This window comes from Haliotis cracherodii, unplaced genomic scaffold, assembly GCF_022045235.1.
Source record: "Haliotis cracherodii isolate W230 unplaced genomic scaffold, xgHalCrac1.p SCAF_4, whole genome shotgun sequence".
NCBI classification, from domain to species: Eukaryota; Metazoa; Mollusca; class Gastropoda; order Lepetellida; family Haliotidae; genus Haliotis; species Haliotis cracherodii.
This window is the reverse complement of record NW_027266297.1, coordinates 10,047,630-10,060,299: the sequence shown is the minus strand read 5'-3', so window position 1 is coordinate 10,060,299 and position 12,670 is coordinate 10,047,630. Positions and strand designations below refer to the sequence as shown.

The 12,670-nt window shown below is 37.7% G+C and overlaps 1 protein-coding gene across 3 annotated transcripts in view; it reads left to right on the top strand.

The window, feature by feature from the left end:
• Positions 1-375: 375 nt before the first annotated feature.
• LOC139480100 (uncharacterized) overlaps positions 376-12,670 on the top strand; it is a 109,813-nt gene continuing 97,518 nt past the window's right edge. For all 3 annotated transcript variants that reach the window (XM_071263117.1, XM_071263115.1, XM_071263116.1), the window contains exon 1: positions 376-555. The gene's annotated coding sequence lies outside the window, so the exon portion shown is untranslated. The remainder of the gene's footprint in view (positions 556-12,670) is intronic.

Sequence of the window (12,670 nt, the reverse complement as noted above, 5' to 3'; positions counted from 1 at the left end):
TAATAGCTTCTCTGTCTACAACCATAGAGTGAACGATTTATTTTCTGCGCACATTGCTTAGCTCGACCCACTTAATTCGTGTATCCTTCTAAGTCATCGTGATTAGTTGTGATTCATTTATGGTGGTTGCAACCGCGAATATTTTACAGGCTGTCACACCCCTACACACCCCTGTTATACTGGTCCACACAGCGCATAGTCAAGTAGGTGTGTGTCCAACAGGAATGTCGTCCTAACTTTCCAATGTGTCAAAGCCTGTATGTGTTTTGTCCTCACGACTGGCTGAACACCGATTGATCGTGGCTGGCTAATATTCTTAACATGTGTTGACTGCGGTGTGTGCTCGCCTCGTATAGTAGGGCGACGACAATCAGATATCATTTCATAACAGCGGCCCCGGCTAGATTGTTAAAGGTGTGAATTTGCTCGAAAGCTGTTGCGGTCGGACAAGCAATAGAATCGTTGTGTTAACGTCTACGCCAGTGGGTCACTGGAGTAGAACTCCGTGTGTGATCACCTTAACCCGAATACCGAACACTAACTTCACGGATAAAGGTATGTTTCTTAATTATCTATACGCAGCCTATGTCATTAAGGTTTCACAGCGTGTGTATGTGTGACACGTATTGTTCATGTGAAATGTATTATGCACATACATTGTAGCATCGTCATATTTGTTGATCTATGTCATGACCCAGCCAATGATATAATGACAGAGTTTGTTTGTTCGTTCGTTGCTTAGCAATTATCCAGCAATATGACGGCGGTCTTTAAATAATCGAGTCTGAACCAGACGATCCAGTGATCGATATCATGAGCATCGATCCACGCAATTGGAATACGATGACATGCATCAACCAAGTCAGCGAGCCTGACCACAGGATCCCGTTAGTCGCCTCTTTCGACAAGTATAGTCGCCTTTTACAGCAAGCATGGGTTGCTGAAAACCAATTCTACCCCGGATCTTCACGGGTTTAATGACACAGAATATACATACAACTGACAAAGGGACAGAACATTATATTACCATTCAGAATTCATAATTATAAATGTTCTGTGATGTTTATATATCCTGAATGTTCTGACAGTTTTATGTAGCCGATGACAGTTGTGGCGATGCATACTGGTAATGAATAGGGGTTTGAATGACAACGTAGAACTAGGGCATTCACAAATCATTTAGGAAGAGGATCAGTCAGACTAGAGGATGGAGCCTGGAGATTGAATTCATTGTTAAAAATAAATCTGATGATCACAAATTAATGTTTAATCTCATCTTTAAACATTGAGTGAGTGTGATACAGGTTCTACATACAGGTTATTGTTCCTTCTATTAGTTGTAGTTTTTCACAGAATATATACTGAACCGTAAAAGAAACGTTACTATGGATAGATATATGAGAAACCTTATGTGTCCAAACACTGTAAACATACTTTGAGACATATTAAAAAGATGAAACTTGACAAAACTGATCATCAAGGTTGAAATTAAAGTTTCAAATGTTCTTAAAGTGAAACACAACACTAGTCTCTGAGAAAATGGCATCACAAGTCAATATCTCTTGTGTCCGCCATGTGCATTGATGACTGCCGTGCAACGTCGATACATGGAATGGATGAGGCGATTGATGAAGGCCATAGGCACTTAAGCCCACACCCTGAGGAACGCCTGACGCAGTTCAGCTGCAGTTGTCGTCCTTGGTCGGACGTCATTCAGCCGTCTTTGAATCTCGTCTCTCAGGTGCTTAATGGGATTTAAATCGGGACTGAGGGCAGGCCACTGCATGGTTATGATGCCATTTTGCTGGATGAAGTCTCTTGTTGCTCTCGCAGTGAGGGCACGGGCGTTATCATGCTGAAACTCGTGGTTGCGGCCAAATGAGGTATGGCGTGTGGTCTAAAGACTTGATCAATGTACCGAGCTGCTGTGACACCATTGCCTCTCCCTAGACCGATGTTCTGGAAGACCACAGGGCCGACCCTTTGTGCAAGACCAATTCCATATGGTCCTAACGTGGACTTGCAATGCATTGGCTACTTGCAGGGCGGTTTGTCTAGCTTGCAATCGTCCAAGGGCTTGGTGTCGCTAATTTCTTGTCAATCTTGGCACGTGGTGGCAATTCAAGAACGAATGAATGTTATCCGATCTGGGTGGACTTTTATAGGCCATGAAATGGGGGAACGCATGTGCATTTCAATTTGCTTGGCTGTTGCCGTGATGCGTTTTGGCGATCGGTTTTATTGTCATCTGCTTTGGGTTTTTTATCATCAAATTTCATTTTTCCGGACAAGGTAATGTTAAATTTTAAAAACTTTGAAAAAATTACCCAGATATTTAAATGACAACTTTTCATGCAATGTAACTTAGGGTGACGTTTCTTTTGAGGTTCAGTATATTTCCCCCATGGTGAGAGAATGATCACATAATGTGTGATTGTGTACCACCCAATGCTGAAATGTCACAGCCCACATTCATTTTTGAAATTTATACATTATTATACTTCAACATACGCACGATAGAGAAGATAGGTTTGACAATATGCAGAAGGAAACGTGTCGTTGTTTTTAAATTGTTGATTAGAATGGGAGAATACATATACTGTATATGTTATGCACATCGTCCCCGAAAGACGTGGTTCGTTCATCGTTCTATCGACCGCTGGTTTGTCAGGTCCAGACTCGATTATTTACAGGTCGTCGTGATATAACTGACATATTACATAAAACAATAACGAAACAAACAAACGGAGGTAACATTTACAATCATCAATACAATATTTTTTAATGGTTGCTGCTATACACCTATGACTTAAAGATAGCATCCATAATGCATTGGTGTTAGAAATATGTTTGTTGACTATGACGAAATCTAAGCCTTAAGGGCACCGTAAGGTGCACACTCCAAACAATATCGTTAGCTCAGCATGCTAAATTTCCTGTAAAAATTGTACTGTATGGGGGGTGGGGATAGGTTCCATTCAGAGACTTTTATACTTCAAATATCTGACCATGGTGATAGTGCAGTGAGTAGAATGAAGCTATATAATCGGGTGCATTGTACTCACATGAAGAATCTCAAATAAACCCTAGCGAGTCTAATACAATTTGTTTTGTCAGCATGACGCCGGGATTATTCTGATGCATCTGGAGCGTGAAATTGATGGGTATAACCGATGTCCTATTTACGTTTCATGCTCGAGAAATCCGCGAAGTATTGTGGTTATCACTTTCTCATTACTTTTCGGGTTTAAAAGGAAATCACTCCCATTTAGTTTACTATAATATTCATAAGGCCCTCGTTATTCGAGTAGCTTCTGGGACATAATCCTACGAGATTGAATTGCACTACTCTATGTTCATGGATTAGTTATATATCGTTTCCATCTTAAAGAGATGGTTAGAAGATACGGATAAGCTGGCTGGGCTCTTCTCCATATTCAAACATATGTTATTACACGAAGCATCGAAACGGAAAATCCATTAACAATTATAGTAAAATTGCCACATTGAGATATATTTTATTGCACCATGTATTGAGGCAAAGCTAGTCTTTGTCTGGTTACTGAAGAGAAAAATAGGTGCATGAGTCATTAAAATAAGCCATCCTCGTGATCACTTGATTTATTTATAAAACGCCGTGTTATATGTGCTCATTGTAGAACACAAGATGAGTTCAAATTCGTGTTTGACAATACCTAGACACCCAATTGTTATGAGGTTTATATATTGACATAAGCGAAGGGGCAACCAAAGTATACCGATTTGTTTTTTATGTAACTGTAAATTGAAAGAACTGTTGTTAAATCTGATTATGTCTACTTAGTCGTCCTTCATACCTGTGTAAAATGAAATCTGTGGCTGGATAATTTTGTGTAAAAATAAATTGGTTCAACGAAAACAGGTGTAAGAAATGGATTTGACATCTACCATGTGTGAAATGTAAATTTGTGCTAAAAAACACATTTATTGATTCTCAAACATGATATGTCTAAGGTACCCATCAGCAATTACATTTTATGCGAAAATTAATTAAATAGTTTGAATCAAATCTTATATTTAAAAATAAAACGACGTATATCTATTTGAGTGCTTCCAAAGCGCCACAACATTACAGAATTTTTTATATAATATTGCTAAGTTATTTTCAATTGCAAATCAGGAGAAGTATCAATCAACTCTTTAAAGAAATTATGAATTTGAAATTGATCAATATGTACGGTTCGCGCCCTGAAATGTCATATTTTGTTTACGTACAAAAAGGATGAATGATAATGTTCTTATTTGTCTTGAGATCTGACAGAAACACATGCACGTAAACAACCTAAAAAAACTCGATAACTCACAATAACTCAAATAACACGATAAATCAAATAACTGAATAATTCAACTAACTTGATAACTCACGATATCTCAAGCTCGTTTTCTGTGGCAACTTAAGGTGTACTGTTGGTGTACCTAAAAAAAATTAAAAAACTCAAATAACTCAGATAACTCAATAACTCGTTACCGTTTATTTCGGCTGAAGGTGGACAAAAGGAGTAAACAAAAGTAAAGTTGTTTAATTTCTTTTTCTCGTCAACACAAGTTATGGTGAAACGTCTAGTTTAGTTTATTTACGATCATAAATATGCAACAGTTGTGAGGAACTAATAATATAGGTGTGGCTTTTCATCCCAATACACGTTCATACGGCCTCATATTTTGGTAACGGACAGTTGTCAATAATTCATGCCTACGTTATTCCGAACCTACAATTGAATTGATGGAACTATTTTTATTTGACACACAGTAAATGATTTTAATATTTTTTCCGAAATCATCTATCGCCAGCGGGTTTCGAATCCGCATCTTATGATTTGAGAAGATGTAATATAGTCCACTTCGGCTTCTGCGACACATTATAGAAATTAATAATGTGAAATAAAACATTTCAAAATGTTTATATAATCAATAATATAATATGCACACTGCTGTTACATTATGTTACCCATAACATTGTTCATGTTAAACACGTTAACAGACAACCGTTAAATTTAACAAACGAAGAAGCTCGACGGTTTTAGCGACCAGAAGTAGGATAGGACCAGAACTGGGATAAACACTATAGAGAATTATATCTGTCACATGCAACTATGTGTTTAATTGACAAACATTTAATAAGAGTAAAATCATCTGCACTTCCTGTGTTTTTTAATTTTACTCCGTTTTGCAAAGTGCGCCAATGGCAGCGCTACTGACTCGATATCCACCATTTGTAGCTTGATATAGCATCGCATAAAAGTGGTAATGTGGAACTAAAGCGGAATACAATTTCTTCTTGACGGTACTTTTGCATTAACCGGCATTTATTCGTATATCTTTCATGTATCTAAATATAAAAAGGCGACAAACTCCATTCCCTATTCATACGAAATATCTATTAAAAGCAGCGTCTACTGTACGATTCCGACTACATCATAAACATGTGTTCATGCATGACTAACATGTTGTTTGTTTATTGTTTAACGCCGCACTCAACAATAGTCCAGCTATATGACGGTGGTCTGTAAATAATCGAGTCTGGACAAGACAATCCAGTGATTGACATCATGAGCATCGATCCACGCTATCGTGATTATAGCAGATGTTCGCAAAAAGGTGGCATCCACATACAAAGGCAAGAATTGACCTGAAAAAACACGGGAACATAAGGTACAAGTGAAAATAGGTCATCTAGGTGATTTGAAAAGCCACCTAATTGATTTATTATTTCAAAGGGACAGTTACAAGCTGTTTTCATGAGCATCTAACATTTATAATTATCTCGCAAATGTTGACATATCCGTTCCTACACATAATGTATTGTGAAACTGAAATTAGGATTGAATTATGTAATGCAGATATGTTCTTAATGTATCAGCTTAATAAATCTATCTGGTGCTTCCTTAGACTTCACTAAACACTAGCCATGGATAAGGTCGTGTCATAGTTTGGTAGGCAATCAACATAAATTATTTAGTGTAGTATAACAATAATAACAAGAAATAATTGTTTCATTTCGTTCACATTCCTCCAATACCACATACATGGGAAAGCATTTCTTTCACATTCCTTCAATATCAAACGCACGGGAAAACATTTCTTTTACAATCCTCCAATACCACATAACCGGGAAAGAATTTTCTTTGGCATTCTTCCAATAGATGGAAAAGCATGGGAAAGAATACCAAATGCAAGGAAAAACATGTCTTATACATTCCTTCAATACCAAATGCTTGAGAAAAAATACATTCCTCCAATTCCTCATGCTTTCATGGGAAAGCATTTCTCTTAATTCCTAAAGTATTTCGTTTACATTTCTGCAATACCACTTTCATGGGAAATCATTTCTTTTCACATTCCTTCAATGCCAAATGAATGGGAAGGCATTTGTTTTACATACCTCCAATACCACATGAATGCAGTGCTCTAAGCTACGGTTCAGTGTTCAGAATTGCGACTCTATGCTACACGGCATTCTCTGATAGTGGATTCGAATCAGATTATCATCTTTGGTTTGCCAGCATCCGTCTACGATCAGTGTCGCTTTGTGCTGTGCTATTTTTTAATTCTGTTCAAAGTTGCGTCACACTAAAAGGATTTTCGCATGATTCGGTCCAAGCTATTCAAAAATGTAATTTAGAAGGTTTGAAAATTAAAGATTACAACCACAACTGTATATCTGAAAATTGATCATTTACAGCAAGGCTGTTGATTTTATAGTGATGTATTTAATACTTGTTTGCATATAATGGAGAACCAATGTACCAACATTCCTCTATTCCTCTAGATACTGCATAAAGATAGTACATGAAATGAATCTGTCTGTAATACATTTGGTGAGGTAAGGTGAAATGGTTTCCTGAACGCGACATGCTTTGTTGTTTTTTTTGTTTGTTTGTTGTTTAACGCCGCACTCAGCAATATTGCCAGCTATATGACGGTGGTCTGTAAATAATCGAGTCTGGACAAGACAATCCAGTGATTAACGTTGAGCATAGATCCACGCAGTTGGGATACGAAGACATGCATCAACCAAGTCAGCGAGCCTGACCACTCGATCCCGTTAGTCGCCTCTTACGACAAGCATAGTCGCCTTTTACAGCAAGCATGGGTTGCTGAAGACCTATTCTATCCCGGATCTTCCCGATACATGCATGCACGTGTGTTTGACTACTTGTACTAGTCCGCACGTTTATGCCGGATTTATGATGTTAGGCCACTGAGATCCCTTCCCGTTCTTTAAAAAGGAAACCCTACCAAGACACATTATATTGACCCCAAGCCGAACCACCGACTTCCCGCTGTCCGGGAAAAAACTACATCCAATACACCACAAAGGCGGGCTGTAATAAATTTGCTTTTGTTCGATCACAAGGCTATAATCTACAATTGAATAGTCCCTATGCATATAACGCATGCTTTTAGAAAGACATTTTGCATGCAGAACTGCTATAACTGTCATACTTGGTATGCACCATTTTTTTAAAATCCTCAGATGTTTGCTTTAATGTTTTGGTGTGTTTTTTTCACTTTCTAGCACTTACTTTGTCTCAACATGTCTATGGCAAATAGCATAAGAATTTTATGTATACTATAGCTATAAGATCAGATTGACAGATTGTTTGGGGAGGGGTTACGCCAAGACTTGGATATAGGGGTCGCAGGCTGGTAACAGTGATGTCACATAATTGCATTAGCTCTGAAGAAAATCCACCATGAACACCGAACTGTAAGATATTTCTTAAATGCAACATACACTCTTTCATAACTTTTAGTTATTTAAATAGTCATTCTAGAATTTCTTTCCCCGCGATGTAAATCATCTGTTCCCTTTCTAAATATGCACGCAATACTAGTGGACGTCATCGTCACTTTTTGTGGTTACATGTATATAATGTAAGATGAAACGTATTCAACAACTTCTTCGCCTTTAATTCACAGTTCTTCACTAACAATGATTTAAATGACCTCATGTGGCATTGAATGTTGGATTATCTTGGGTCTGAGACTGTAGTGACGTAACAGTTACTAAGCACGAGTTGAGACGGCAACGTGATCGTTGTCACCAATACTTGCCTGCAGCCTCATCCTCCAAACTGAGCTAAATGAGCAGAGAGCATGACAAATGAATTCCACCAAGATCAAACAAAGATGTGACTTGGCAACAGTTGTTCGATAGTGTAATCACATCACATGCCCACCCGGCTGACATTCGAGATTGTCATGGTTAACTATGCACGCTTCCAACGTCATTGCTGCATAAAAGACAATTGCGAGTGGTTAGAAATTCGCAATGAAAAGAGTTATGAACCATGAATACCAGGTAACTGATGTTGATTCGTGTATTGTCTTGTCGCTAGTGATTAATAACTTTTGTTCCTGTGACTTTGGATGGCAACTTTTCTTTCTAAATCAGCCCTAAGACCAGTTGGAAACTCGGTTGCTCAAACGTTTTATGGGCGATTATGCAATATAACGACGATAGAGGCATAGCTCGTTTTCAAAGATATATCAGGCATGTCAAAGTCAAACCATCAAGGTTATTCATCCTGTCTTCGACGCCCAAATGTTTGCAAATATATCAAACATCGCTATTCTCAACATTGTATAGAGATGTGTTGCTTTATACATTCATGTTTGTGTTACACATTCTCGTTGCCTTTGGTACATTGTCAGTCGTAGGAATCCATTGAAAACGGTTGTGTTCGCGAAGCGTATTCACTATACGCCTGCTTGCACTTTTGAGGACTGTTTAATAGACCGTTCAGACAGGCTCAAATGTGTTGCTGCATGTCTAGTTTAATATGTAATTGATAGTGGTTGTTGCTGGTATTTTAATAAGCTGTATACAAAATGTTTCTCGGGAACCGTTTCTAAAAAGTGAGGAGGCATGTAGGACTTTTTATTATTTTTTATTGAAAACATGAGTGATATGCGGGAGGAACACATTTTATTTATTGCCATTGATAATACCAACTGACACAACTGCACACATGCTGAAATCGACTCTTTAATACAATGTCATTTGCCAAGCAGTGATAACAGAGTCTGTTGTATATGATGCATTGAATCTCGAAAATATATATTTTATTATTGGGTGGTGACTTTATATCTCTATGGTAATATTGAGTTCAAAAGATGTGCTTGAACCGGCAATGGAGCGGACATACATACTTATACTACAGCTTAACTTGTTTTTATTTTGAAGTGGAGCTCTAGTACGTTTTGGTGTTTGCTCTTTATCACTGATGAAGACTTGATGACCCTTGTCAAATGGGTATTTTTGTATTGAGATATAAGTTTATGAAAACAAGCATCCAAATATTCATCTTTTTGTCAAATGTTCATTATAAGCCATGACCTATATTTGATCATTGATCTTTAAATGTCTACTGTCGAGGTTTACGTGTGTTACTGGTCTTATGACATGTTAAGCTTCATCGCAAACACATTTTCAATGATCAATTCATATATTTTTCACCTCTATTCTGCCTTTAAAGCCCAGAGGAATCTGTTTCGGAAGGTAATCGAGACTGATTATTCTCTGGCTTTGACGTTTTATAGTTCCACAATGACGCCTATTAACCATACAAAGCAAATTAAAGCAAAGATTTCATCAAAAGAAATATATTTCTGTTGCATGTCAGTTTTACATTTAAACGAGCTATACGGATGGTCCGTTTTATAATAGGAGCCCAGCAATCTATGCTTGTACGAGGTGACATAATGTTTCATGTTACCAGGCTCGGCTCGGTTTCAAACACAAATCACATCACGTCAAAAAAGATGACTGGGATTTATGTGAGTGAGCCATTAGAAAGATGACTGAAACTGAGATGAGCAGTCCTGTTCACATTCGTGAAATTTGATCCAGGATTTGATGGTGTAATAAAGCAAAGCCAAGAGAGCCCCAGACGGGAATATCATTCGAAATACAAAGGTTAGACAGCACTGCACGAACGTAAGCATTTTAACCGTGATGCCAATATCAAATTAAATCTGAAGTTGTACAGCGAGATGTGTTATTGATTTGGGAATAATTCTTCAAAGCACTGGTTACTACCAAAGGATTTTGCATTGATTATATGACTTCCCGGAAAGTGCTTACGGATACCAGGCGTGTATCATTCAATATCCAAATATCTCCATCGGACAATGTACAAACTCTCCAGACCCTCATGCTTTATGTGTTTTTCAATTTTTCTTTCAAGACGTCTACGGGCGACTAGACAGGTCGCATCTATATCTTATTATTATTCAAAATGCTTTTAACGTTTGTTTTGACTGTCACCGACCCCATGTTAAGTTAGACGTTGAAGACAACCAGCTAAAACTATCAATAACGTCAGCTGTAATCTTGTCTTTTCTTTGTCTCCGACCCGTGAAGATCTGGGGTAGAACAGGTATTCAGCAACCCATGCTTGCCGTAAAAGGGGACTATGCTTGTCGTAAGAGGCGACTAATAGGATCGAGTGGTCAGGCTCGCTGACTTGGTTGATGCATGTCATCGATCCCAATTGCGTGGATCGATGCTCATGATATTAATCACTGGATTGTCTGGTCGACTCGATTATTTACAGACCGCTGTCATATAGCTGGAATATTGTTGAGTGCGGTGTTAAACAACAAACCAACCAACCAATCTTTGTCTCCGTCCTCTTTTGGGCAGTTTACTTTCAATCCTACCAGAACGTTAAAGAAATAATGGGCACCATTTATTCTGTGAAACACGACCTCACATTTGGTCTGCAAGTGTCGTAACTTCAAACGCCCTTATATTTTTATTGATTTTTCTTCCAATAACTATGGCATTTTGTCAAATGACTTTAAGCTGGACAGTAATCAGCCTGACAAAAGAAATCATAACAGTATTATTGAAGACACTTGATCAATAAAGCTTATCAAATGAAGATGCAGCCTCGGTTGTGTAATAAGCTTGATTCTTGTCGTTTATCATTAGTCATATTAATCATTGGAAAATGTGGCTAAAATAATCTGACAAGGGATAACGGAAAATAAATGGCAAATGTTTGCAAGTCCCGTCCATTATGGACTAACTTTGAATAAACATAATTATCAGAATCATTAAAAGACATTTCAAGGAACATCTGAAAGTGAATGGCTTTCTGACTGATTACTTCCTGACTGCCGTTAGACACGTCGCCTATAATCATCAGACATTGCGTTTTGAGATTTATGTAAAATGAGGGAAAATAATAGTGTCAGATGTATCATTATATAATTAAAATGTTTAATTGCGCCTGATAAAAACATAACATTATTCGATGTCACACCATTAGAACTGAAAAAGGTAATTACTTATTTTAGAATACCCTTGAGCAGGGTGGCCTTGTTGTTTAAGGAGCTACAATTTGTTGTCCAGAATTGCGTCCTTTCAATTACTCCTGTGGTAAGACAAACAATAATGAACTATCAAATGAGTTTTAATCATTGATGTATGGCAAAGGACGTATGTATATATTTCAGTTATAAACTCGCTCTAGTCAATCCATCAAGTCATGGATGGCAGTTAATAAATCTAACATTATGAGGATAATACTGAGACAATGATCATTGGTACTGCACAGCGTCTGCAGAACAAAACCTTTCAAGACATCACAGTTGGTGATTTCAACATAAAGTTCTCTGCTCGTGTCAAAACATTGAGAGTTCGCATGGATTCATACCACAGCATGGAGAATCAAGTAGATCAGTTGCCGGACATGCTATTTCCACCTACGCTTCAATGTAACATTGGTCATCTAATATCAAAAGATGCGTCTAAGAGGTTGATCTTAACACTAGTTCTCTAAGAATGGACTATTTGTAAATTTCTTCTTTGATAGGCATTTTTAGAAGTTGCTTAGATAACGGTGTTAGAACCTACACCGAAACGTCGCTCTTAATCGTAATAAAGAATGTGTTCATCCATAAATTCTTTCCTTACTTAATTTGTAAATTTGTAAATTCATGCCTGATATCAAGGGTATGTATTTGAATAGCTTGTATATGCTCATATTATCTGTACAAAAACAAGAAGATCATATGTTTCCAACATTTGAAATATTGGGTTCACGGTTCTTTATTTTCACATGCTGATGTCTTTGCCATCAAGGCTCATATAACCTCACTAACCTTATGACGCTGATGGTCTGAATACGCAGAACACCAGAATGCAAGCTGACACGTTCCCATTAGGTCACCAGCTTGATCACGTCCCTTCACCGGGTTGCCTGTTCTTTAGACAATTGAGTTGGAGTGTGGGACACCAGGCTTGCGAAATAAATTTTGAGCCATTGAACGTTAACTCTCATGTTATCATTCACAATGGTTATTGGTAGTGGGTTTCAGTGCGTAACCCTTTCCAGGCTGCTTGGTTTTGTAAACCCATGAGTGAACCTTTTAGAAAATAATTGACTTCTATGCTGTTTTAGGTTTCAACTTCTAATTTGGATGTGTTCGTGTGTTGCATGGCTTCAACTCAGTGATACAAGTTAAAATGAGCGAGATGTTGCACATTTGTATATTTCTTGTAAACACGATGCCTGCCATTCAGTCAGTAAGAAAGGATGTGTAAACGCATTTGTGGACTCAAACTGAAAAGCTACAATTTAATTACGCACAGTGTTGATATACTATTGGATTAATT